The 25,243-nt window shown below is 36.9% G+C and overlaps 1 long non-coding RNA gene and 1 other non-coding gene across 2 annotated transcripts in view; both read left to right on the top strand.

Moving 5' to 3' along the window:
• The window catches only part of LOC140139360 (uncharacterized), a 71,538-nt gene continuing 46,295 nt past the window's right edge, over positions 1–25,243 (top strand). The window contains exon 1 of the long non-coding RNA XR_011857095.1: positions 1–614. This is a non-coding gene — a long non-coding RNA (uncharacterized lncRNA). The remainder of the gene's footprint in view (positions 615–25,243) is intronic.
• On the top strand, positions 16,803–16,874 carry Trnae-uuc (transfer RNA glutamic acid (anticodon UUC)). The gene has a single exon. It is a non-coding gene; the product is annotated as a tRNA-Glu (tRNA).

Genomic DNA, 25,243 nt, shown 5'->3' with positions numbered 1-25,243 from the left:
CTTCGGCCCTACCCTAGTCGGGTCCCCGCCTTTTTTTTCAAGCAGACCGTCTGCAAATTAATACCCTTTGTTTCAACACGATTGTTTTTCCGCTCTATATCTGCTTATAGCACTGCTATTTCACTACGCACTTCACACCGTATTGGCATATATTTAAGCAACATTATGCCAAATTTGAGGACATATTTTACAGTTTTTCTTGGAAATTAATTCTGATATTGGATGGATTTATTCTGGATCTGAAAATGGAGTTTTGCGGTTAAATATTTAAAAAATTGGACGATAAACTCCGTACGACCTTTGGAGGCGAGTTCAACGTTGAACAAAGGATATCTAACCATGCGTGTTATAACATTGATGAAATTGGGTGCGTTTCTGCATCATCTTCAGTAGATAGCCGATGATACACTTTGGAATATAATCATGGAACGATATTGTATGTCTATCATGGACACAAAATACTGGATATTTTTACTCAAAAGTGGAATATATAATTTAATTTTTCAACAATGGACGAGGAGGAGGAAAAAGGAGAAAATATTTGTGTGAAGAACAAAGGATTTAAGGACAATCGCCGCATGTGAAGGAATGTGTGTTTACATTTACGCTAAGAGGTACTGTTAATGATGTGACTGCATGCCTACTTGGAATCTTTTGTGACAATTTTAACATTTTTATGGCGATTTTGTCTGATTGTTGGAATTTTAGTGAAGTAGACATTAGACATATGGATTTTACTGTAGGGTGTATGGTATGTTTTATGAAATATGGATATGCTTATTGTTGGAGTGAAATATAAGTCACATTTTTAAATACAATATTGTCTTTAAAAATTAATTTATACATTAGTTTCATTTATTAAATATTTAATATTATGAGACACAAAATTAAGAAGTCACTGCTGGGAAATTTCATTTCAATGGAAATCAAAGAACCCGGAAATAAGACAATTATGCCCTTACGTTCAATTTAAATTTAGCAGGAATTGAAGTTGTCGCAATAAGTAGTTTCAAAAACATTATAAACTGTAAAAAACAATATGTTACTCTTTCGACTAAATTTGACTTAGGAATCTCAAAATAAAACTGATTTTTAAGACAGATCGATGGATATTACCGTAATATACATGAACACATCAGTCACGTGATGTCTGATGATGATTAATTAGCGTATGATGTAAATGAACTAATCATGCTAATTAACACGTCCACGGTTAAGTGAGTGCATAGTGGGATATTGGGAAACTTCATGATCGCAACATAATACTAGCGATATTAATTTGAAATGCTATCGGAATTTTTTGGTCAATTTATTTGTTTTATACAAGGCATTTTCATTTGATAATAATAATAATAATAATAATAATAATAATAATAATAATAATAATAATAATAATAATAACACTAAATAATAACACCAATAATAATAATAATAATAATAATAATAATAATAATAATAATGATAATATAAATGGAAAAGTGACGATTTCAATAACACGTTGAATATAAAACATTTTGATGTACGCTGTGTAACGTAACAAAATAGGAATAAATAAAAGAAATGGGAATAAATATTGTGACTTATCAATTTATCTTTATTTATATACCCCGAAGGATGAGATCTTCGGCACAATTATACTGTTCATACACCATTTGACTCGGAGGAGGAGGAGGAAATGGAAGTTTTTGAAAAAAAAAATCCCCCACTACGTGAGTAAAAATATACCACTATAAAAGAAACTTTCCCACCTAAATGCATGAAAATTTGTATCACCCAGGCAACACCTATAATGAAAAAAAAATATCTCGTTGTTTTCGGCGGCAAAAAAACAACACACCCGGCGCCCATCTTTGCTAACCCCTTCCCCCTTAAGTCAAATGGTACGTTCCTATCTTTTACCATCTTTTGTATAAATTGTATGTTTTGGCCCTTATTTCCAAAAATTGACCAAATATTAAAATTTGATTGTTACTGCCAGCCAGTTACAACGAGTTTAAAATTACTTTTTATTTAGTTACCAATTCAAAACACGACCTCGAAGTTGCTTGCACGAGTTTGGCGGGCTATTTTGAAACAGTCATGGTTGCACATGCAGGTACTTCTTTTAAAAATCCTAAACAAGGTATATAGCAGTCGTTGATAGGATATGCAGCTTATATAACACGGATAACCTCTATTGTGTTTTTTTTTTCATATAAACGTAACAACGTTTTTATGACGTTCATATAACCCGACATTTAAATGTTATTAAGGGGTACTACACCCCTGTCCAAATTTGTGCCTATTTTTGCGTTTTTCTCAAAATGTTATTTCAACACAGACAACAGTTGTGGAGTTACAGTCAAAAATGAGGGAAACCAATATTTGACTAATAGATCAATAACTACTTGCTTTGAGTTGCTGACTTTTCAGTGCAGTAGTTGTAGTCCTTGCCCCTATAATATACATACAATGTATATTACTTGTCACCAATGCGCTATAATTTTTGAGAAAAATGCAAAAATATGCACAAAATTGGCCAGGGGTGTAGTACCCCCTTAAAACGTTTATAATAACGTTTTAAAACCATTTTTGTGTTTGAGGGATAATTTTATGATAAAATTTAGTTCGAAATCGACAGAGGAAAAAGACAGTTATGATACAGCCGCAGAGATCATACATGTGTAATTCGATAATTCACTTTAGATCATTGCACTTAAGTTGGATTATTCTAATTAATGGGTTATATCACAAATAAACAAAAATAGCATTTAAATTAATTGATTTAGTGTAATACCCTGAATTAAGCATATTAGCGGAGATATTGAATTAATAGAATTATTGTAAATACGTGAGCTGTTTGGATCCTACTCTATTTGCCAAATTGTGACAAGTTAAGAAAGTGATAGTGTTTGCCAATTAATCATGTCACTTGATGGACAGGGCGGTTGTCATTTATTTTGGGCGTATTTCCTGATTATCAACGTGTTTGAGTCCCGGGTTTGAGTTGATCACATACTTTGATAACTCTTTCGCAAAGTTAACTTGGGTTTGAAAGCATGGTTTGTTTGGGGGTTATTCAAAAAGTTCTACATCCACCTAGCCATACCATTTGGCATTTTTGAACACACTATAGGGGGGATCGGGGAGTGTTCGACCTATATTTTTCTGAATACTATAGTATTCTAGCGATATAAATTTTAAGGTTAGAATGGACCTGATTGGCCCATATGAAAGCATATGTCTTTGGTAGCACATACGACCCGAATATCAGGACTGTAAGCCTTACAATATAGTAACAGAGTAAAGCAAACAAACAAATTAGCAAAGTAGTGGAAACATATCTTTTTGTGGCGCCCTCTACGGAGGGGCCACAATATAGGCATGACTTTGTGAACGGCTTCTAATTTCACTCTTGCTAGATTGCCTTCGCAATTGTTTTGCTAAAATTATGCCCAGCTCAGAAATAAAACCACAATTTGCTTGGATTTTATTTTATTATTGTTTTCTGATATGCACGGGATAAAATGGTGAGCGTATATTCTTTGTTTAAAATACTAAATTAGGATTTATAAAAACACCAAATAAATCCTGACCTTTGTATGCGTTCAACCAGTTTACCGTGTGCCTTAGAACCCGATAGACGGTGACATTTGACCATACACTAGGATCCACAACATGCTCATCTATCATGGGAACAGTTCTTAAACCCTAATACATTTGTACATTCATCCTTTGTACACAAACTCATACTCTGCAACTTGAGGTCAAATTTTGCACTATGATTATGTAATTGAGGTTATTGGACTATGCCATTGGGATGAGACTCTTATGGTCCATAGTGTTAAGATCAATTAACGAGCTTTCTTAAACTGATGGCTTTTGTTTGCTAATTACCATAGAATCTATATAGCGGTTACTCCATGATTGGATTAAGTAAATAACTAAATCCTGTTATCTATCCAGCAATGTTTGCTTATCTTAATTATTGTAACAAACTGTAGTGTACTAAATGGCACAAGACAGAAAAGGCAAACAGACAGAAATTTAAAGTTTTAAATTAGAGAGTTGACAGGAAGTTGTAAGAGTTAAATTGTATGATTAGGTGGATATATGATTGGTGTAAGCGCGAAAATGTTGAATGTCATATCAAAGTCATCCGAGGTGAATTAAGTAATGTCAATCACAAATTGTTACAGGTCATTTGAGGTGGACTAAGTTTATATTTGGATTGTCAGAACACCTTCCCCAATCAAACACATTTCTCTTGCATTTGATCATCTGCTACTCTTCCCTAGAAAAATCATTATAATACCAAATCTACACACCATGGAATTCACCATATCACGTCCAAGTTCACATTGGGCGCCACATTCCTTTTTTAAAGGAATTTTTATTCTCACTGTGTGAAGCTAGATAAACTATTTTTAAGTTTCATAAATGTCAGAGCAACTTTAATTTTTGACCCCTGTACAACAAAGGATAGTTCATTTGATGAACGAGACATAAAATATAAGATAAAATATTTCTATGATGTAAGTGTATTATTATCAGGTTGAGATATAACTTCAAATTTTGGTTGTCTGTTTCAAGCCACATTCACAAGTAAAATATTGCTATTTTGAATTGTCTGCTCCAAAAAAGACCAATAAGCAAGTAGGCCCATTTGATAATAACAGCTGAGTTCCAGGATCTGTAGTTAGCAGGACAGGAAAAACACAGGACAGGCCAAGACTGAACAGGATGCAGGACACAGTCAGAGTAAACAGGACAAAATAAACTTTTCCAACCCCATCCCCCATGTCAAAATCCCAATCTCTGTGACTGAATTAATATTGAAGTTTGCTTGAAAGGGGGGGTTATGTGATTTGGTTTGATTCAATAGGGGGGTTACGTGAAATTGATTCATCGCAATAGGGGGGTTAGGTATTTTTCACCCATAAAGCTCAACATTCTCCCGGCCCCCCTCCTGCATAAATAATGAGCGGTCCCTAAAGAGCATACAGGACAGAAAAAAAAGGTACAGGACAGAACTAAAGAGTATACAGAACATAACATTATTATATAAACAAGACAAAACAGGTGTAAACAAGATATTCTTGTTCTGTTCTGTATACTTGTTCTGTCCTGTATACTCTTGTTCTGTCCTGTATACTCTTGTTATGTCCTGTATACTCTTGTTCTGTCCTGTATACTCTTGTTCTGTCCTGTATATTCTTGTTCTGTCCTGTTTATTCTTGTTCTATCCTGTTCGCACCTGTTCTCTCCTGTTTATACATGTTCTGTCCTGTATACTCTTGTTCTATCTTGTATACACTTGTTCTGCCCTGTATACTCTTATTCTGTCCTATATACTCTTATTCTGTCATGTATACTATTGTTCTGTCCTGTATACTCTTGTTCTGTCCTGTATACTCTTGTTCTGTCATGTATACACTTGTTCTGTCCTGTATACTCTTGTTATGTCTTGTATACTCTTGTTCTGTCCTGTATACTCTTGTTCTGTCCTGTACTCTTGTTATGTCCTGTATACACTTGTTCTGTCCTGTATACTCTTGTTCTGTCCTGTATACTCTTGTTCTGTCCTGTATACTCTTGTTCTGTCCTGTATACACTTGTTCTGTCCTGTATACTCTTGTTCTGTCCTGTATACTCTTGTTATGTCCTGTATACACTTGTTCTGTTCTGTATACTCTTGTTTTGTACTGTATACTCTTGTTCTGTTCTGTATACTCTTGTTATGTCTTGCATACTCTTGTTCTGTACTGTATAATCTTGTTCTGTCCTGTATACACTTGTTCTGTACTGTATACTCTTGTTCTGTCTTGTATACACTTGTTCTGTACTATATACTCTTGTTCTGTACTGTATACTCTTGTTCTGTCCTGTATACTCTTGTTATGTCTTGTATACTCTTGTTATGTCTTGTATACTCTTGTTCTGTCATGTATACTCTTGTTCTGTCCTATATACTCTTGTTCTGTCCTGTATACTCTTGTTCTGTACTATATACTCTTGTTCTGTCATGTATACTCTTGTTCTGTCCTGTATACTCTTGTTCTGTACTGTATACTCTTGTTCTGTCTTGTATACTCTTGTTCTGTCCTATATACTCTTGTTCTGTCATGTATACTCTTGTTCTGTACTATATACTCTTGTTCTGTACTGTATACTCTTGTTCTGTCCTGTATACACTTGTTCTGTACTGTATACTCTTGTTATGTCTTGTATACTCTTGTTCTGTCCTGTGTACTCTTGGTCTGTCCTGTATAATCTTGTTCTGTCCTGTATACTCTTGTTCTGTCCTGTATACTCTTGTTCTGTCCTGTATACTATTGTTCTGTCCTGTATACTCTTGTTTTGCCATGTTCACACCTGTTTCCCCCTGTTTATACATGTTCTGTCATGTATACTTTTGTTCTGCTAAGGGGGCTAAACTTGCCAGTTTACAAAACATTACATTTGTTCTTGCATATTTAATGACCCCGTGACACAACGCGCAATTACAGAATATTTTTATTTTTTATTTTTGACAAATTGGGCATGCAGTTAGTGTGTATACAAAGTTTCAGACCTATCTTTCTTTTTATATAAGGAAGAAACAGACTCCCAAAGATGAAATTTATTTAAAGGGCAACTTTTGGGTCTAAATTTAGACCCCCCTACTCAAACTTTAAATGGCTGCCACAGAAAATCCGTAAGAGCTACAGACCTCAAATTTGCAGGTTTTTAATATTTTTACAGGTACAATATATGACTAAAATATAAAGCAAATCTGAGGGGGTCAGGTGGGGCGCCTCCTTGATTTCATATGGAATGACCCTTAGTGCAAATTGGTATTTTATTTTACTTGAGAGCATAATAGAAATACATAAGACGAATAAGGCGCCATGATGGAAGGTCGGGTCGGGTATCAAAGGTTATTATAACTCAAATACTACTTGTATTTCACACCTTGCCTCTGTCACATATTTCCTTCATATTATTGACAGCAAATCCTAATTTTGACTTTGCTATTGCAAAATGTCATTTCATATCAAATTAGTAGACTTTCTTTGAAAAAACATATCACTGGTGCCTGATGGGAATACCCGTCCGCCATTTCATTAAACTGGATCGTTTTCGCCTGGTTTTGTGCCCAGATGTATTGGGGCGCGCTATACTCTCATTGAACAGGCAAAGTTCGCAAAACTAACAACGTTGTTATTTGCCAATATCAATTAACATGATCCCAGGGGTCGAACATGAATTATTCATAACGGATCGATAACTGGCCTCACTTTCTAGCTAGTAAACCAGCTGAATTTTTCATAGGTTTTGCGTTGCTAATAGAACAACCGTGAATTTAGTGTCACCCCCTTGGTACAACAGTGGCGTCTGTGTTAACAAATGCATGGATGTGAAGTATGGGTCATCACTCCCCAAACTATATCTAAAGAACTTGATGGCTGTTACACCCGAATGCTTAGGTCAGTGTCCAACAACCACCGGAAACAGCACATAAGCAACAAAGAGCTGTATGGAGACCTTCCAACATGTCCAAGGCTGTCAGAGAAGGAAGAAGAACACGTTTCTCTGGAACTGGACACTCCTTATGCAGGAGTAAGAGCGAATCAGCAGCAAATCTGATCAGTATTGGGACACCATATCTAATTTTGTTCAGAATTCAATCCTCTACCACAATTCATGCATATGTTCAGAACAAGATTATACAGGACAGACCACAGACCCTGATCTGGGAACCGCGATATCATGATATAGGACAGGTTGATGTGAAGATCTGCCGTGGTTTGGAAAACCAATTGAAATTAGGAACCGATATAATAGAAGTTGTAAGTCAAGTAAAGCAAGATTTATAAAAGCGGTATCCGATTCCCAACATCGTATTGGTTTTATGATTTTGATACAAAGGAATATAAAGAAGAAGAAAATATAGGGCATCCTGTCAGTGGGACTAAAACTACAAAACCGCAACAATTTGGTGATGATTTCCATCTTTTCATGATTTTTTTACCACACGCTTTCACCATTCTTCATCACATGCCTCAAGTACCATGCTCTGCAATGCTGCTGTAAGGTTTAATGTCACGCTTGATATTAATGTGCTGTCTATGACTGACATGTACTGTCGCGATAGATTTCCTATAATTTCATGTCTTAACAAGAACCTACCCGAAATGTAATATAGAAACATGCAAAGATTATGATCGTGGATTTGGTACAAAAGTGCAAGTGTAATTTGACTTTAGTCCGCCAGGAACTTACTGTAGTTCATACCATTTATTTTCAGGGATTTGGTGCATAAAAATAGATATTGGCTGAAATGTTGTACTCTTACAGAGGAAAGTTCTCCGGGCGTTTCTTAAAAAAGATATTTTGGTGCCTCCCCGGAACATGTAGAACAGATCAGAGACAGAAAAATCTAAAGATGGTATACTCTTAGCCTACAATAAGAGTAGTGGCCTACTTACATTCTTGGCAAACATCCCATTTTGGTACTGTTCTGTCTTGTTTACTCTTGTTCTGTACTGTCTTGAACTGTCTTGTCGTTCTGATTCTGTCCTGTTAAATCTTGTTATCATGGGCGTCAATCTTGTTCTGTCCTGCTTACTTTTGTTCTGTCCTGTATACTCTTGTTCTGTCATGTACACTCTTGTTCTGTACTGTATACACTTGTTCTGTTCTGTATACTCTTGTTCTGTCCTGTATACACTTATTATGTTCTGTATACTCTTGTTATGTCTTGTATACTCTTGTTCTGTCTTGTATACTCTTGTTCTGTCCTGTATACACTTGTTCTGTCCTGCATACTCTTGTTCTGTCCTGTATACTCTTGTTCTGTCCTGCATACTCTTGTTCTGTCCTGTATACACTTGTTCTGTCCTGTATACACTTGTTCTGTCCTGTATACCCTTGTTCTGTCCTGTGTACTCTTGTTCTGTCCTGCATACTCTTGTTCTGTCCTGTATACTCTTGTTCTGTACTGTATTCTTGTTCTGTCCTGTATACACTTGTTCTGTCCTGTATACTCTTGTTCTGTCCTGTATACACTTGTTCTGTCCTGTATACTCTTGTTCTGTCCTGTATACACTTGTTCTGTCCTGTATACTCTTGTTCTGTCCTGTGTACTCTTGTTCTGTCCTGCATACTCTTGTTCTGTCCTGTATACTCTTGTTCTGTACTGTATACACTTGTTCTGTCCTGTATACTCTTGTTCTGTCCTGTATACACTTGTTCTGTCCTGTATACTCTTGTTCTGTCCTGTATACACTTGTTCTGTCCTGTATACACTTGTTCTGTCCTGTATACTCTTGTTCTGTCCTGTATACACTTGTTCTGTCCTGTATACACTTGTTCTGTCCTGTATACTCTTGTTCTGTCCTGTGTACTCTTGTTCTGTCCTGCATACTCTTGTTCTGTCCTGTATACTCTTGTTCTGTACTGTATACACTTGTTCTGTCCTGTATACTCTTGTTCTGTCCTGTATACACTTGTTCTGTCCTGTATACTCTTGTTCTGTCCTGTGTACTCTTGTTCTGTCCTGCATACTCTTGTTCTGTCCTGTATACTCTTGTTCTGTCCTGTATACTCTTGTTCTGTCCTGTATACTCTTGTTCTGTCCTGTATACACTTGTTCTGTCCTGTATACTCTTGTTCTGTCCTGTATACACTTGTTCTGTCCTGTATACACTTGTTCTGTCCTGTATACTCTTGTTCTGTCCTGTATACACTTGTTCTGTCCTGTATACACTTGTTCTGTCCTGTATACTCTTGTTCTGTCCTGTGTACTCTTGTTCTGTCCTGCATACTCTTGTTCTGTCCTGTATACTCTTGTTCTGTACTGTATACACTTGTTCTGTCCTGTATACTCTTGTTCTGTCCTGTATACACTTGTTCTGTCCTGTATACTCTTGTTCTGTCCTGTGTACTCTTGTTCTGTCCTGCATACTCTTGTTCTGTCCTGGGTATACTCTTGTTCTGTACTGTATACACTTGTTCTGTCCTGTATACTCTTGTTCTGTCCTGTATACACTTGTTCTGTCCTGTATACTCTTGTTCTGTCCTGTATACACTTGTTCTGTCCTGTATACACTTGTTCTGTCCTGTATACTCTTGTTCTGTCCTGTATACACTTGTTCTGTCCTGTATACACTTGTTCTGTCCTGTATACTCTTGTTCTGTCCTGTGTACTCTTGTTCTGTCCTGCATACTCTTGTTCTGTCCTGTATACTCTTGTTCTGTACTGTATACACTTGTTCTGTCCTGTATACTCTTGTTCTGTCCTGTATACACTTGTTCTGTCCTGTATACTCTTGTTCTGTCCTGTAGGCTACTCTTGTTCTGTCCTGTATACTCTTGTTCTGTCCTGTATACTCTTGTTCTGTCTTGTATACTCTTGTTCTCTCCTGTTTATACATGTTCTGCACTGGCACTCTTGTTCTGTCCTGCATGTATATTCTTCATATCCTGTATCGCAGTTCCCAGGTCAGGGCCTGTAGTCAGATGCTTCCCCAGTCCAGTGTCCTGCCTCAGCACTTTTTTTTATAAGGGATGGACTCCAAAGGATTTTTGGTTTTAAGCAGATAAGAACATGCCTGAATTGTGGCAGAGATTTGAATTCTGAACAAAATTTGATATATGGATGTCCAATTGATCATATTTGCTGCAGATTTGCTCTCACTCCTGCATAAAACAGTGTCCAGTTCCAGCGAAACGTGTTTTTCTTGGAAGGTTCCCGTACAGCTCTTTATCGCTTATGTGTTGTTTTCAGTGGATGTTGTACACTGACCTATATGCATTGTGGTGTAACAGCCATCCTGCTCTAGATAGAGTCAGGGTACAGGCTTCCCATATGTAACCACAGACTCACGGTTGCACTGAAGACCTGCAGTTTGGATTTCTTTGGTAGAGCTTGCAGACTTTCATGATCTTGCTTAGCCTGTTACTTGCTCTCCAAGTTGCTGGCTGTCTTATGCTCTAGTATTAGAATTAACATTGGAAAAGAAAATAATGAGGTCGAAATGACTCTAAACGTGCCAATCTTCTTTATCGCGTAAAATTGCCAACAGGTTTTAAATATCCCCACACTTGCCAATCTTGTCATGAGCTCTATTTTAGCTGGAATAGTCACAGGCATTACGGCTCATAAACCAAATCCTGTTGTATTATGCTGTCTTTATATAAATCGTGTGATTCGTGTTTCTAAAATTACATAATGATTACCCCTGGACTCTCAAGTTTCCCGAATGTGTCTTGAAACTGGGTCTCTTAACTTGCCAATAACATGACCAAAGGATGGGGAAAATTGGGTGAGCACGCGAACCATACCCTAAATAGTGCTTGGGACCACTTACCGAAGGGATATGAAACTACACTGCAAAAACAGCAGAACACTTAATAAACACTTAAGGTGGTAGACCTGGGAATAAATTATTTTGGTAAATGGAACATCACACCAACTTCATACTTGGTGTACACTAAAGTAGATGTGACTCTATCTTACTGTACACATTAAAAAAAATTAATTAGCTAATTAGCATAATTGATTAGCCGTCAAGGTCATATTTTCCAAAAATAATGTGGAGCCTGAACCGAACATCGTATAAAGCTCATTGAGGTATCAAATTAAAGTTCTTTCAGAGATCTGTGTTTGAAACCTCTTTGCAAACACTTAGGGGTATTCATCTGAAATGATCAATTATCGATTAATTATCAGAATTTGTCATTTTAGTCAATACAATATACTTTTACATTCAATTGAGGTTTAAAACACAGATCACAGATTAAAGCACATCATGTCAAGTTTCAAGTTCATGGGGGGGGGGGGGTGTAAAGTAATTATTTAAATTCTTTAATTAAAAAACACAGAAAATCATGATTTTCACTTATAAAATCATTTTAAAATAAAATGTGCATGTAAGTTGAGTTTACATAGCGAATTAACTAACAACTGCAGTGTATTTTTTGATTTTAATAATAAGCATGGGTAAAAAGCAGTAAAGACAAAAATACAGAACAATTTGGAGTAATGAATTAAAGAGTTGACAGGAGTTATAGGAGTTAATGTTTTTTGCTGTTTCAGTGTGCATGTTCTCACCATTGATGGTTTGGTGAACTGTCATGTAACATGGATGTAAGCGTGATCCTAAAAATGCCTTTCACGGTGACCCAAACTATTTACAAGACCTCTTCTGCATTGAGGCTGGCCTTCCCTTTTAAAGGGAATTTTTATTGAGTGATAGTAACATTTGGGACAAATCATAAATTTTCTGTCAAAACATGTGTTTGGTTCAGCATTGGTTCTGAGAATCTAATGTTAATTAATAAATTTGGTCGACATTGCTTGACAAAAACAATAAAACACATAAGAAATCGAACACACACATTTTCTATGGGAAATTAAAGCAATTTAGGATTCAAAATTGTTGTCATTATGTTTGATAAGTTCTAACGTTTGAATTATGGAAAGTCGGATTTCAGTCAAATTAAAAGCAAAACACAGCTTAAAGTTTTGTTTTTGGATGACAGAAAATGAGAAAAATGCAGTTTTTACCACCCAATCCCAGGTCTACCACCTTTAACACTTTGATAGCTAAGGTTTGTACAGTGATAGGGATGTTAATTTATAAACACTAAAACACGTTACAAATGAAGATGTTAATGTTTTTAACACAAGATAGTGTTAAAAGTGTGCTAATAATGGGTGAATATCATTAATTTCTTCAGATTCTTGCTTGATGATGCACTTATGGATGTAATTTTGTTGTATTTCCCGAAAATGTTACGTAATTTTCCCCGCGATTCCGTGGGCGCCGCCATCAGTAGTAGTATCATACTAGTATAATCGTAAATCCCTCCTTTCTACATGAGCACCATCGGGAATTTGAACCGGATTTTGAAGTTTTTTGTCACTGAAAATTCACTTCACTTCTTTTATTTTTAAAGGAGACGATATTTGTATACGTAAGTTTGAACAAAATTCATATAAATTCACATCACCCATTTCTTGAATTTTTCCCAACCTTGTATTCTGATCCTTGTGCCATATTTTGATTCTCAGGTCTTTCTCTCTTGTGCTTGAAATCCCTAGGTCCGTGCCTCGAACCAGGGACCTTACACCACAAACCACTAAAACCGTAATCTCCGATGATGACAAACAGATGCTTTAATTCGTATGTCAGCAAAAGATTTTAGATACCTTATAAAAGTGCTACATGGGTTATAGTTTCCGAATGTACTTAAATAGGTTCTCATGGGTACATATCCGCGGAAATTCCGCGGTGTTGTCAGGTGGTGCACCGTTGACAGATTAATAAAAAATCTATTCGCTTATCTTGTTTTTCAAAAAATTATTAAGTTAATAACGGGTGTTAACATTGATGATAGATAACGTGCCAAATATTGCTAGCAAATATGATCCTTTCGTGATTATCTTCATTTTATATGCGATGCTTCGACAGTTGTGTTGGTTTGATCAAATTAAGAAAATTATCTCAGGAAATTGACAAAGACGCTTCAGTCATGTCTATCGGCCTACTGTGTAATTTGTATGTTCATCAGTATTTCTTGACCAAAAATTGCCTGCAAAGTGCTGATATATCTTGATTAGTGGTCCGTATCAAGATTAAAGCTAAAACATGTAAAATATGGATGATATTTGCAATTAGGGCCTATGTATTTTTCAATCTATAAATGATCCTATTCCAAACCTAATTCAAAATACTTCACCACTAAACTTCAATATATCCATAGATTTTAAATATATCACATGCAGTGGGTCCATACAGGAATTGAATTGAAAACTTGGGCGGGGGTGGTTGGGATGGTGAGAGGCTAAAAATGAATGAAATGTGCTGATTTTGCATGTAACAAGCTAACACATGAAACGAGTCTTGTCCGAGCCACAGTTTTGATATTGATATCAGTTGATAATAACCAAAGGAAACACACGATAAATAATAAAAAGTTATGAATCAAAAATGTGGCGTATTTCTAGGAATTAGTATTCATATTGAATTACAATCGATGTCAAGACTTGCGTAAACTATAAACTTTGGTCAGATTTGATACGATAAGTAATTATTTCCTTTTACTATAGGGCTGACCGTGCAACACCCATGTTTTGAACTTTTTTCCTCAACTTTATTCCGTTTCGCTAACAAGATCATCCTCACACCGGGCTCCATTAATTCGTAACCATTTTCCAGGGGGGGGGGGTGGAGGAGTGGAGGAGTGTCGTAGCCAGGACTTTTTCAGAGGGGGGAGGTGGCAAGGCAAATTTCCGGGGGGTCTGGGGAAAAATGGGCTAAAAATTACAAGAGGGGACAAGACTTCTAAGAGGGGAAGGGCAGCTGCAGCCCTTGCCCCCCCCGCCCTTATGCTATACGAACACAGGCATGTTTGTAGGCCTACTCTTTAGTTTTTATTCAATTTCAAATACAGTTGTCATGGTTATAATGTGAAGATTTTCAGTGAGATTTGAATTTTTATGGCGCGAAGCAAAATGAGCTTTTTTCCCCCGCGAAAATCGAGTTTGGTTCATATCTCGGTTTTCCATCTAAACTTCTGGCATAATTGAAACTAATTACCGACTATTCAATTTATTAAATGGATTTTGCGTTCCTGATAGGCCTGACAGTTAAGATAATACAAATGCTGCAGAAAAGAACCATTTGATCACGTTTACACGTGAAAAATACATAGTGCAGTTACGTCCACGGCAAATTCACCGTGACCTTTCCAGCCATAAACCCGCTTATTGAAGATTAAACCGATATATGCAGTACTAAACCATTATATAGTAATCTATTGTCCAATGCAACTTTATTATTTAGGACTATGCTAATTATTTAAAGATTGACATGTAGAAAATAAGCCATACTTGATTGACAGAAAGTACTAAATTTGTACCTATTACGGTTTTATGACACCAATCTTCGAAATACGACCAAACCAGGGCTGCCCGGTGAAGCAAAATGTGCATTGGAATGACACGGCGAGTTTGGATAGATGGTAGGATTTCTTTTTCATAAAATGTATATGTTCCCCCGTTATTAAAGCTTGTACCGGGTTGAAAATTTAGATATTTGGAAAAGAATAAGTAATTGCAACATAGAGCAAGTACTAAAATTATAGCTTTTATACTTTTTGATATATGACGCTAACTAGTTCATCCCCTATAGCTACAACACAGCGCTACCAGTAGGGTTCAATTGCCTATTGTAAGTGCCCCTGTGTTGTGTGCATACATGTAGTTAACAATAACTGCATGATGAGGCTATTCTGTAAAGCCCAGAAAGAAACATTTTGAGGTTCTCATGCAATTTCCGATAGAACCATTTTCTCTTGTGATGTCTTGTAAGTAGAACCCTTAGAACCTTTTTCTAAGAATGTAGACCTTGTCAGATGATTGTCAGATGAACGCCGACTACACGTATACGGAGAGTAACTCTACCTTACAACTAACTCGCCTTCTATACTAACTCGCCTTTTACCCGTATCTAATAACTCGCCTTTTCAAACACTCGGTAACTCGCCTATCCCTAATTAACTCGCCATTTACCCAATCACTATACGCGACTTTTATACACAAGGAGAGCAAGTCTGCAAGGATTTGAATTATCTTGTTTGAATTGATGATACAGATATGTATGATTTGAAATCATATTTCCTATCTGATTAGGCCCTACACCGTAGATATTTGATTCTCCGTTTGACAGATTTGAAAGTAGAATGTTCGATGTGTCGTCGTTGTTATTATGTGCACAGTGCAATGATAGGGCGATATATATAGGGGCCGAATGACTCATAAATGTTATGTCATGTTGCTAATGAATTTATAAATGTTCATATTTTGTTTTCTTTCATGTGAACTTCAAAGAGAAAACAAACATAAAAGCAACACAACATGTTTACATTGCTTTCATTCATCACGAAGTATTTTTTTTTTTCAATTTTAATGTAAATTTTTATACAAAGTTGGGTGGGGGAAATTTTTTTTTTACTCATCAGTGAGGCAAAAATTTTTTTTTTCGTCTCACTAGTGGGCAAAGTTTTTTTTTTTCGTCTCACTAGTGGGCGAAGTTTTTTTTTCAAAAATCTCCCATGCCCCCCCCCCCCCTGGAAATCTAATGGTGCGCCCCTTATACGATGTTGCCAATGATAATGATTGATTGTGATAAGGGACGCACCATTAGACTTCAAGGGGGGTGGGGTAGGAAGTTGGGGTCCAGGATTTTTTTTCATTTAATGCATTTATACTTAGTTAAAAGGGGGTACTACACCCCTGGCCAATTTTGTGCCTATTTTTGAATTTTTCTCAAAAATTATAGCGCATTAGTGACAAGTAAGATATGTATATTATAGGGGCAAGGACTACAACTACTACACTGAAAATTCAGCAACTCAAGGCAAGTAGTTATTGATTTATTGATCAAATATTGGTTTTCCCTCATTTTTGACTGTAACTCCACAACTGTTGTCTGTGCGGCAATAACATTTCCAGTGCAGTAGTTGTAGTCCTTGCCCTATAATTATATTACATATCTTACTTGTCATGCGCTATAATTTTTGAGAAAAATGCAAAAATAGGCACAAAATTGGGCAGGGGTGTAGTACCCCCTTAAAGGTTTTTATTGCTCATATAGTGGGGGATTTTTTTTTTTCAAAACTTCCTAACTCCCACCTTGAAGTCTAATGGTGCGTCCCTATTAATGATGATCTCTCCCCATGCATGATCATAGAGATCCCATCATGATTAAAATCATCCGGCCTGTGTAAACATGTGTGTTATAACAACGTACATATATACACAGATAAGTCAATCCCGTGTGGTCTAGTGGTTAGGATTCGTGGTTTTCACCCACGCGGCCCGGGTTCGATTCCCGGCACGGGAAAATTGATGTTTTTTTTTCTCCGTATTGAGATACATTTTTCCATCATTGTCCATTATCATCATCATCATCGTCGTTATCACATCGTTCTCATTTTATCATCATCGATTTATCATCAGTAACATCAGCTGTAACAGCAGTATCGTCATTGCCGAACGTCATCATCGTCATGATTCAGTATCATCAACAACAGTAGCAACAGCAGCAGAATAACATCACCAAAAAAAAGAAAAAAATTAATAAATAGAACTCTATTTACAACAGAATATAATAAATTGATTATTGTTCCAAATGTTGTAAACAAAGTTGACTGAAAACAAAATAATTATTTTCGGCTGTCCTGGGATTTCCACAAACTGATATCGGTAATCATAGTAATTTGAATGTAACAAATTTTCACTTTAGTGCGATTTATATCAGTCGAGGAAGACATTCTGTTAAATAAGGAAATGCAGTTAGACGTCGGTTTTCTGCGTGATTTGTAATCAATTGTCATAGTTGATATTAAATTATTGGCTCAAAATGCTGCACGCAGATGTATCAAAACCAATACCACAAAAAGGAACTTGAAGATGGACTCAGGAGATTGAAGAGAATTGAGAAATCAGCATGGTTGAAGGGTGGTGATGCATGGGGTGGGAAGCGGGGTGGGTAGTTTTCTGGCCCTAATTGAACATGAGGGTGTATCGGCGGTTTTTTTTTCGATTGTCAACAAACGCACGCAAAGCAATCAAGCAAACATCATAACAAGCTGCATATGCAAGCAAGTTCGAAAAAAGCAACCAATCAGTCCAAATAAACAAACACAAGAATCAAAGGGAGTCTTGAACCTAGTACTAAGTACCTTCCTCAAGCCCAAGAAAACTCTTCAACAATTATTTTTAGGCAGCTAAAATTATTATCAATTACATACCCAGCAAACACAAACCGTTTTACAGAAACATTAAATATTATATATAAAGGGTTACAAACGTTTTAATAACATTTTATACTTTGCTCAGGTTTCGGAGCAAATTTAGAATAGGCCAGGCCTGATAATATGAAGAGCTGAATTCCAAAACCTACTCTGATTTAATTATTATACTTTTTATTATAATTATTACTACCTTAATAAGTAATATCATTGATGAATCAGATATGGTCACTTTACATAACATTACTGATTGCTGGGTTAAAGTGAACATTATCTGATTCACCTACATTTTAAATCAAAATATAATAATTTAAACAAATGTTAACTCAGAGCAGCTCTTGCATGTATATGGGCGGCCATATTATGGGCGGCCATACATGTAAGAGGTTTTGAAACTCAGCTCTTCAGTATAACTCACCTCTTCGATGACAGCAGTTTCTTCAAGTCAAGAAATTCTTCCACTCGGATTGAATGATCCATTCGTTTATTTTACGTTTGTTTGCCAAATCCAGGGCAACAAAAATCCCGCGCATGGTCTGTGCGGTTTTATCTCTCTACACGCGCACGTACAGCGCGCGTATACATTGTTTTAGCTTGCGCGAGTTGTGCGTTTATTTGTTGCGCAACAATCGTATTTGACGCGTATACATTTAATTGCGCGCATCCGCACCAAAACAAACCATGACAAAGCCTGGAATGCCCTTTCTGCAAGCAAGCAAGGCGAGCACTTTGTTTTTGTTTGACCAGTGTAAAGTTTGGACACATTTTGTTACTAAAAGGAAATGTCACTCTCTGTGCTAGTAACGCAAATACTTTATTTACCTAAGTAATTTGTGTGTGCAATCGCCAGCCATTGCAGATAAAGAATAGCACAAGACTATATCGGGAAATACCATGGACGTTTATGAAACTCAGACGAATGAAGACATTTTACCATGAGAAAACTACGTTATATCGGAAGATACATTATTGAGGACAAAACTCTTGGAAAAGGGAACTTTGCTGTCGTGGAACTGGCAACCCACAGTATCACTAAAACTAAGGTAGCCTATTATTATCTTTCATATTATTGTTGCAATATTATAATTTCAAATTTATAACATGAATATACGGTTGCAACAATCACGTGTAAATATACGTGATTATGTGGATGGTGTACAGCATAAGTAGACTTTTGCAATAAAGTTGACAAAAACCTTAACAATAAACAAGAAAATAAACAAACAAATGAACAAACAAAAAGGCCCAACATTCGAATCAGAATTGCTCGTATGCTATATAAGACACTAAAATCATGAGTACACTACTGGTGGCCGACACTTGTCAACTAATGCAAGAAGACGTGTCTTCAACAATAGAAAACATGCATAAAAATTAAAGTGCCTTACATGTAGACAATTATAATGAAGACACATGTCCTCAAGCAAGTCACGTACACCAGACGCCACAAAGTCAAGACGTATCTCAAATCCGATTACATACAATTGACACGCCTTACAATTTAGACATGTCTTGCATGCAGACATGACTTTGTGTGAAATGTCTTGCATTGAGACATGAGTTTGTGTGACATGGAGAAATGACTTTTGTGACATGTCTTGTATGTCTTGCATGAATACATGACTTTGTGTGACATGTCTTGCATGGAGTCATGGCTTTGTGTGACATGTCTTGCACGGAGACTTGACTTTGTGACATGTCATGCCTGGGGACATGACTTTGTGCGACATGTCTGGCATGGAGACATGAATTTGATTGTCATGTCTTACATGGGGACGCGGAATTTGTGTGTCATACATGTCTTGCACGGAGACATGACTTTGTGTGACATGTCTTGCATGGAGAAATGACTGTGACATGTCAGATGTCTTGCATTGAGGCATGACTTTGTGTGAAATGTCTGGCACGGGGAAATGACTTTGTGGGACATGTCTTGCTTGGAGAAATGACTTTGTGTGACATGTCTGGCACGGGGACATGACTTTGTGTGACATATGTCTTGCTTGGAGAAATGACTTGGTGTGACATGTCAGTTGTCTTTCATGGTGACATGACTTTGTGTGACATGTCTTGCATGGAGACATGACTTTGGGTGACATGTCTTGCATGAAGAAATGACCTTGTGTGACATGTCAGATACCTTGCATTGAGACATGACTTTGTGTGACATGTCTTGCCTGGGGGCATGACTTTGTGCGACATGTCTGGCATGGAGACATGAATTTGATTGTCATGTCTTACATGGAGACGCGGACTTTGTGTGTCTTACATGTCTTGCATGGAGACATGACTTTGTGTGACATATTTTGCACGGAGACATGACTTTTTGTGACATGTCAGATGTCTTGCATGGCCGGAGAAATGACTGACATGTCAGATGTCTTGCATTGAGGCATGACTGTGTGTGACATGTCTTGCATGGAGACTTGACTTTATGTGACATGTCAGATCGTGCATGGAGAAATGACTTGGTGTGACATGTCAGTTGTCTTGCATGGTGACATGACTGTGTGACATGCGTTACTTGGGGCGTGACTTTGTGTGACATGTCTTGCATGGAGACATGACTTTGTGTGACATGTCAGATGTCTTGCATGACTTTGAGGATATCCAGGGACGGGGACGACTACCTTGTCGTTACATTTCACAATGCAAAGTGATGCCTACATGGAGACATGACTGTGCATGTGACATGTCTCGCATGGAGACATGACTTTGTGTGACATGTCTGGCACGGGGACATGACTTTGTGTGACATGTCTTGCATGGTGACATGACTGTGTGACATGTGTTGCTAGGGGCGTGACTTTGTGTGACATGTCTTGCATGGAGACATGACTTTATGTGACATGTCTGGCATGGAAACATGACTTTGCATGACATGTCTTGCATGGAGACATGGGTTTGTGTGACATGTCAGATGTCTTGCATGGTTAAAAGTTTTCTACATGTTGTATGTCGCTTTGTCATTCGAAACTTACCAATGAATACTATCATTTTGTACAAGTTTCCGGTATAGTTGTTTTAAAGGCTTAATGTACGATTTCCTTCAAATTTTAAATTTGTCATTATATACTCAAAATGCTGAAATAATACTAGTAATAATGATCGGGAATTGTTTCTGTCCATTTTGAGCTGAAATAACGAGGTAACGTGAAAGAAACACTGCTTGTTATTTTGGTCGTTTAACACGCAGTTCTATGGGCGGACATAAAGTCATAATTTCTTGAATTATGACTTTATGTCGAACTTTGCTCTGTTTACCTACAAACACAACAAATTTGGCTGATACCATTTAGGTGCAAGTTGTGACATGTGTAAACATTACAAATATGCCAAAAAATCAGGTTTGAAAAAAATTAACCAAATTCATATTATAAGATCGTACATTATGACTTTAATTTGTCAGTGTGCAGGTTATCTTATTTTCTATCTCCTTCTGGCTCACATTAGGCCATGTTTAGATCATGAATATCGTCTAAATCGAGGTTTGTTTTATAGCGCAAAAGAATTATCATTATTTTTTAAAAATCTTCTTGGAACTGTTTTAAACAGTTCCAAGAAGATGAAGCATTCATCATGTTCACGTCGGAGCAGTTTCAGTTTGCATGATAATAAAAATTCCCTTTAAAGGGAAAGCCAGCTTCAATGCAGAAGATGCCTTGTAATAAGTTTGGGTGGTGGCATTTTAGGATCACTCTTTTTGGGGCGCCCGCTACGGCGGCGGCCCCATTATTAAACTTGACTTTGCAAAAAGCTTCTAATTTCGGTCTTGCTAGATTTACTTCGCAATTGTTTTGCTAAAATTATGCCCAGCTCAGAAATAAAACCACAATTTGCTTGGATTTTATTTTATTATTGTTTTCTGATATGCATGGGATAAAATCTTGTGCGTATATTCTTTGTTTAAAATACAAAATTAATGGACTTATAAAAACACCAAATAACCCGTGACCTTTGCACAGGCTTAAACCAGTTTACCGCCTCTTAGAACCCGATAAACGGTGACCAACACTATATGGACCACAATAGCCTAATCTCAATGGCATAGTCCAATAACCTCAAATAAACAATCATAGTGCAAAAGTTGACCTAACTTGCAGAGTATGGGTTTTTGTACCCAAAGTTTCAAAGTCATTCAATGAATGTACACATGTATGTTGTATAGCTGTCCTTGTTTAATAAGCAGGCAGCAGGGAACAGTGTATGAGTAGGCATCTTATCAAGATCAAGATAGTGATAGTGACATAACAATTAACATGCTTATCTTACCAAGGTCTTATCTATCTGCATGGTGTAATTGAAATTACTATACAACATGTACAAGCTGTATCAAAAAGTTTGGTACCCAGCAGTTATGATAGTTATTGAAAAGCCTGGTTCTTCCAAATGCAATATCAGGTCCCCTTAAAATGATAAAATGATCAGACCATAAATATTTTGTGACTGTTTATGACATTAATCAACAAATTATGCGGATCCTAGATGTGTCGAGGATGTTACGTTTATGAACAAAACGTTATGTTTGTATTTTCAATTTGTTGCTACGTGTATGTTAACAAATGAAAGTTCTGTAACTTTTTTAAATTCTTCAATGCTAAGTATTCTTTTGGATATCATCAAATTGTAAATCTCTAGTCAGATTTTCAGTGTGTTAACAACTATGTATTTAAAGACGTTACGTTCATGTACAAAACATTAACGTTCTTATCTTGTAAACATTGTATACCCATAGCTACTGTTATGAAGAATGAATGTACTGTAATTGTTTTTTATCCTTCATCTCTATTAGATTTTCAGTGTATTAGCAAGTAGATGATGTATATGTATCACAGACGTTATACATTCATAAAAACTCTTCTTTTGGTCAACATAGGCGTAGATCCAGGGTGGGAGATACCCCCCCCCAATATTTTGCCAGGGAGAGCTTACTTACTTGTGTCTTCTATACTATCCATCATATACCCCCATGCATAACGAAATTCAACAATATTCAATATCCAAAGCAATATCATCACTACAATATGCCCCAAAAACAGAACTCCCCCACCCCACATAATCGCAAATTGACACGACAGCTTCATTCCAATTCAATTTATCTCATCCAAAACGGTCCTGTCCTGTGATACACCTTCTCCAATCAAACACATTTTGCATATGATCATCTTCTACTCTTCCCTAGAAAAAATCATTATGATATCAAATCTAAACACCATGCCATGGAATTCACCATATCACGTCCAAGCTCACTTTGGGCGCCCCATTCCTTTTTAAAGGAATTTTATTATGATCCATCATGTTTCATGACAGTCCACCAAACCATCAATGATGAGAACATGCACACAGAAACAGCAAACCAAACAACTCCTATAACTTCCTGTCAATTAATTACTCCAAATGGTTCTGTCTTTTTGTCTTTTCTGCCTTTTAGGCTACCCTTAGCTCATTATTAATATAAAGAAATGCAGTTTTTAGTTAATTGGCTAAAAACTGCCATCCTACTCGCCTTATACATGCACATTAATTTTATATTAATTCGCAATTTATACTTAATATAGCACACTATAAAATGTATAAAGACTGATATTGTTCAATTGTAATAGGCCTACATGTATATAAATTATACCCATATCAAAAATAGGCCCTGAAATTGCATCGAATTTTTCCCGTTGAAAAGACAAAACTGATGTTTAAGATAAATTATTTCATAAATGACATTTTGAGTCATTTTTATCCATAAAACGATACAGGATATAGGATATTTTTACTTTGATTTTACGTCCATAAAGGTTTTAATCATGTTATCAATACACTCACATCTCATGCTGTGCTGATCTCCAGGAGGTCTGCTAATGTATATCTAAGAACGCCTGATAACAAGGATTCTATAATTTTCTTTCGTTGATATGCTGTGGAAACTATTATAGGCCTGGCATGAACTTTTAATGTCATATTTCCTTCAAACCATAACTTTTGAAATTCTCACTCGTTTTCATTCGTTGAAACGGCAAAACATACTTTCTTTTTCTTACAAATCCAATAACAGGTCTATTATATATTTTCACCATAAAAAGTTCCGCAAAGTAATTCAAACCAATGCTAGTAACCCGTAATCTCTTAAGCAAACAAAGACGATCTCCGAATTAGATCATAGCCAGCTAACGCTGGCGAAAACATATCCCGCAGACAGTTTTTTGGAGAATCCGGGGGAAGTTTCAGGTTTATAAATGTCTTTAGGCACATTTCATTTGTCATCAGTTTAGCTCCGTTGCTCCGGGCGTACCCCCTTATTTAGAGGCCAGAGTTTAGAGGCATTCGGATATTTTACCTGTGAAGGACCGTGAAACCCGTAGCCAGGCGATTTTTTTAAATTTCATGCATAAATACACAGTGGGGGAAGTTTTTTTTTGTTGCTCATGTAGGCCTAATCAGTAATTGGTGAAGTTTTTTTTGGTCAAAATCTTCCTACCCCCCACCTGAGAATCTAATGGTACGTCCCTTAGGGAATAGGGGCTTTAGGGGCTAGGGGTCCCTGAAGTCCACTTTTTCCGCCGCCCCTTCAAATATAATTCATGGATACGGGCGTGGCCGCGCATCAGAACAATTTTATTTTGACAGTCACCCTTATCAACGCGACGTTTAAAGTTCTCATGGGTTTCGTTTCGGCAAAGGTCACTATCGTCGTAGAGATAAGACATAGAGGGAGTTCATACCCGTTCAAGATGGTGAGCTTTCGAAGAACTTATGAGACGTTTAGGTGTGAAAGCTTTTTGTGGTTGCATGCATGATCTGGATAATCAAGGGGGGGGGGACTTGCAAAACACCGCGAGCTTTGCCACTCGGTTGCTCCCCAGTCAAAAAATATAAATTATCCCTCCGATTTCGCTTTGACACCCCCCCCCCCACAAAACAAAACAACAACTGGATGTCGCCACTGATTAGGGGGGTGAGGTGGGGGGATTGAGACCGGAGCTACTGATAAAGTCATGGGATGTTTCATGTTCTCTTCTATAGGTCGAATAGATGGTTGGTCACATTATGCCTGACGAAAGTTTCAGTTTTAATATATGGCATTTTGTTTCAGAGGGGAGGGAGCGTAGAACTCGACTTTGGAAGTGACGGGGATGTGCGGACAGCAGTTCGAAACTAGGGGTCTTTTGGTGAGAGCCTAGACACCGAAAAAGGGGGATCTTTCAGTTAAAAGGTCCCAAAATAGAGGGTCTTTTCGTGAGACCGGGGAAAATATGACAAAAAAAGGGGGTCATTCAGTCAGTGAAACTGGGAAAATTTTGTGTCAAGATAATTATAAAGGTTGATATAAAACTGTCAAAAATTCATCAAAATTTGAAGAAAAATAATGAAAAAATGGGGTTGAAAAACGGAGGTCTTTTGGTGACAGGAAAACAAAAAAGGGGGCATTGGGTGAGATGAGAGGGAGTTGGAAATTGGGGGGTCAATG

This window comes from Amphiura filiformis, chromosome 18 (assembly GCF_039555335.1).
Source record: "Amphiura filiformis chromosome 18, Afil_fr2py, whole genome shotgun sequence".
In the NCBI taxonomy this organism is placed as follows: Eukaryota; Metazoa; Echinodermata; class Ophiuroidea; order Amphilepidida; family Amphiuridae; genus Amphiura; species Amphiura filiformis.
Note: the sequence above shows the minus strand (reverse complement) of the source record. Positions and strands in the feature narration are given on the sequence as shown.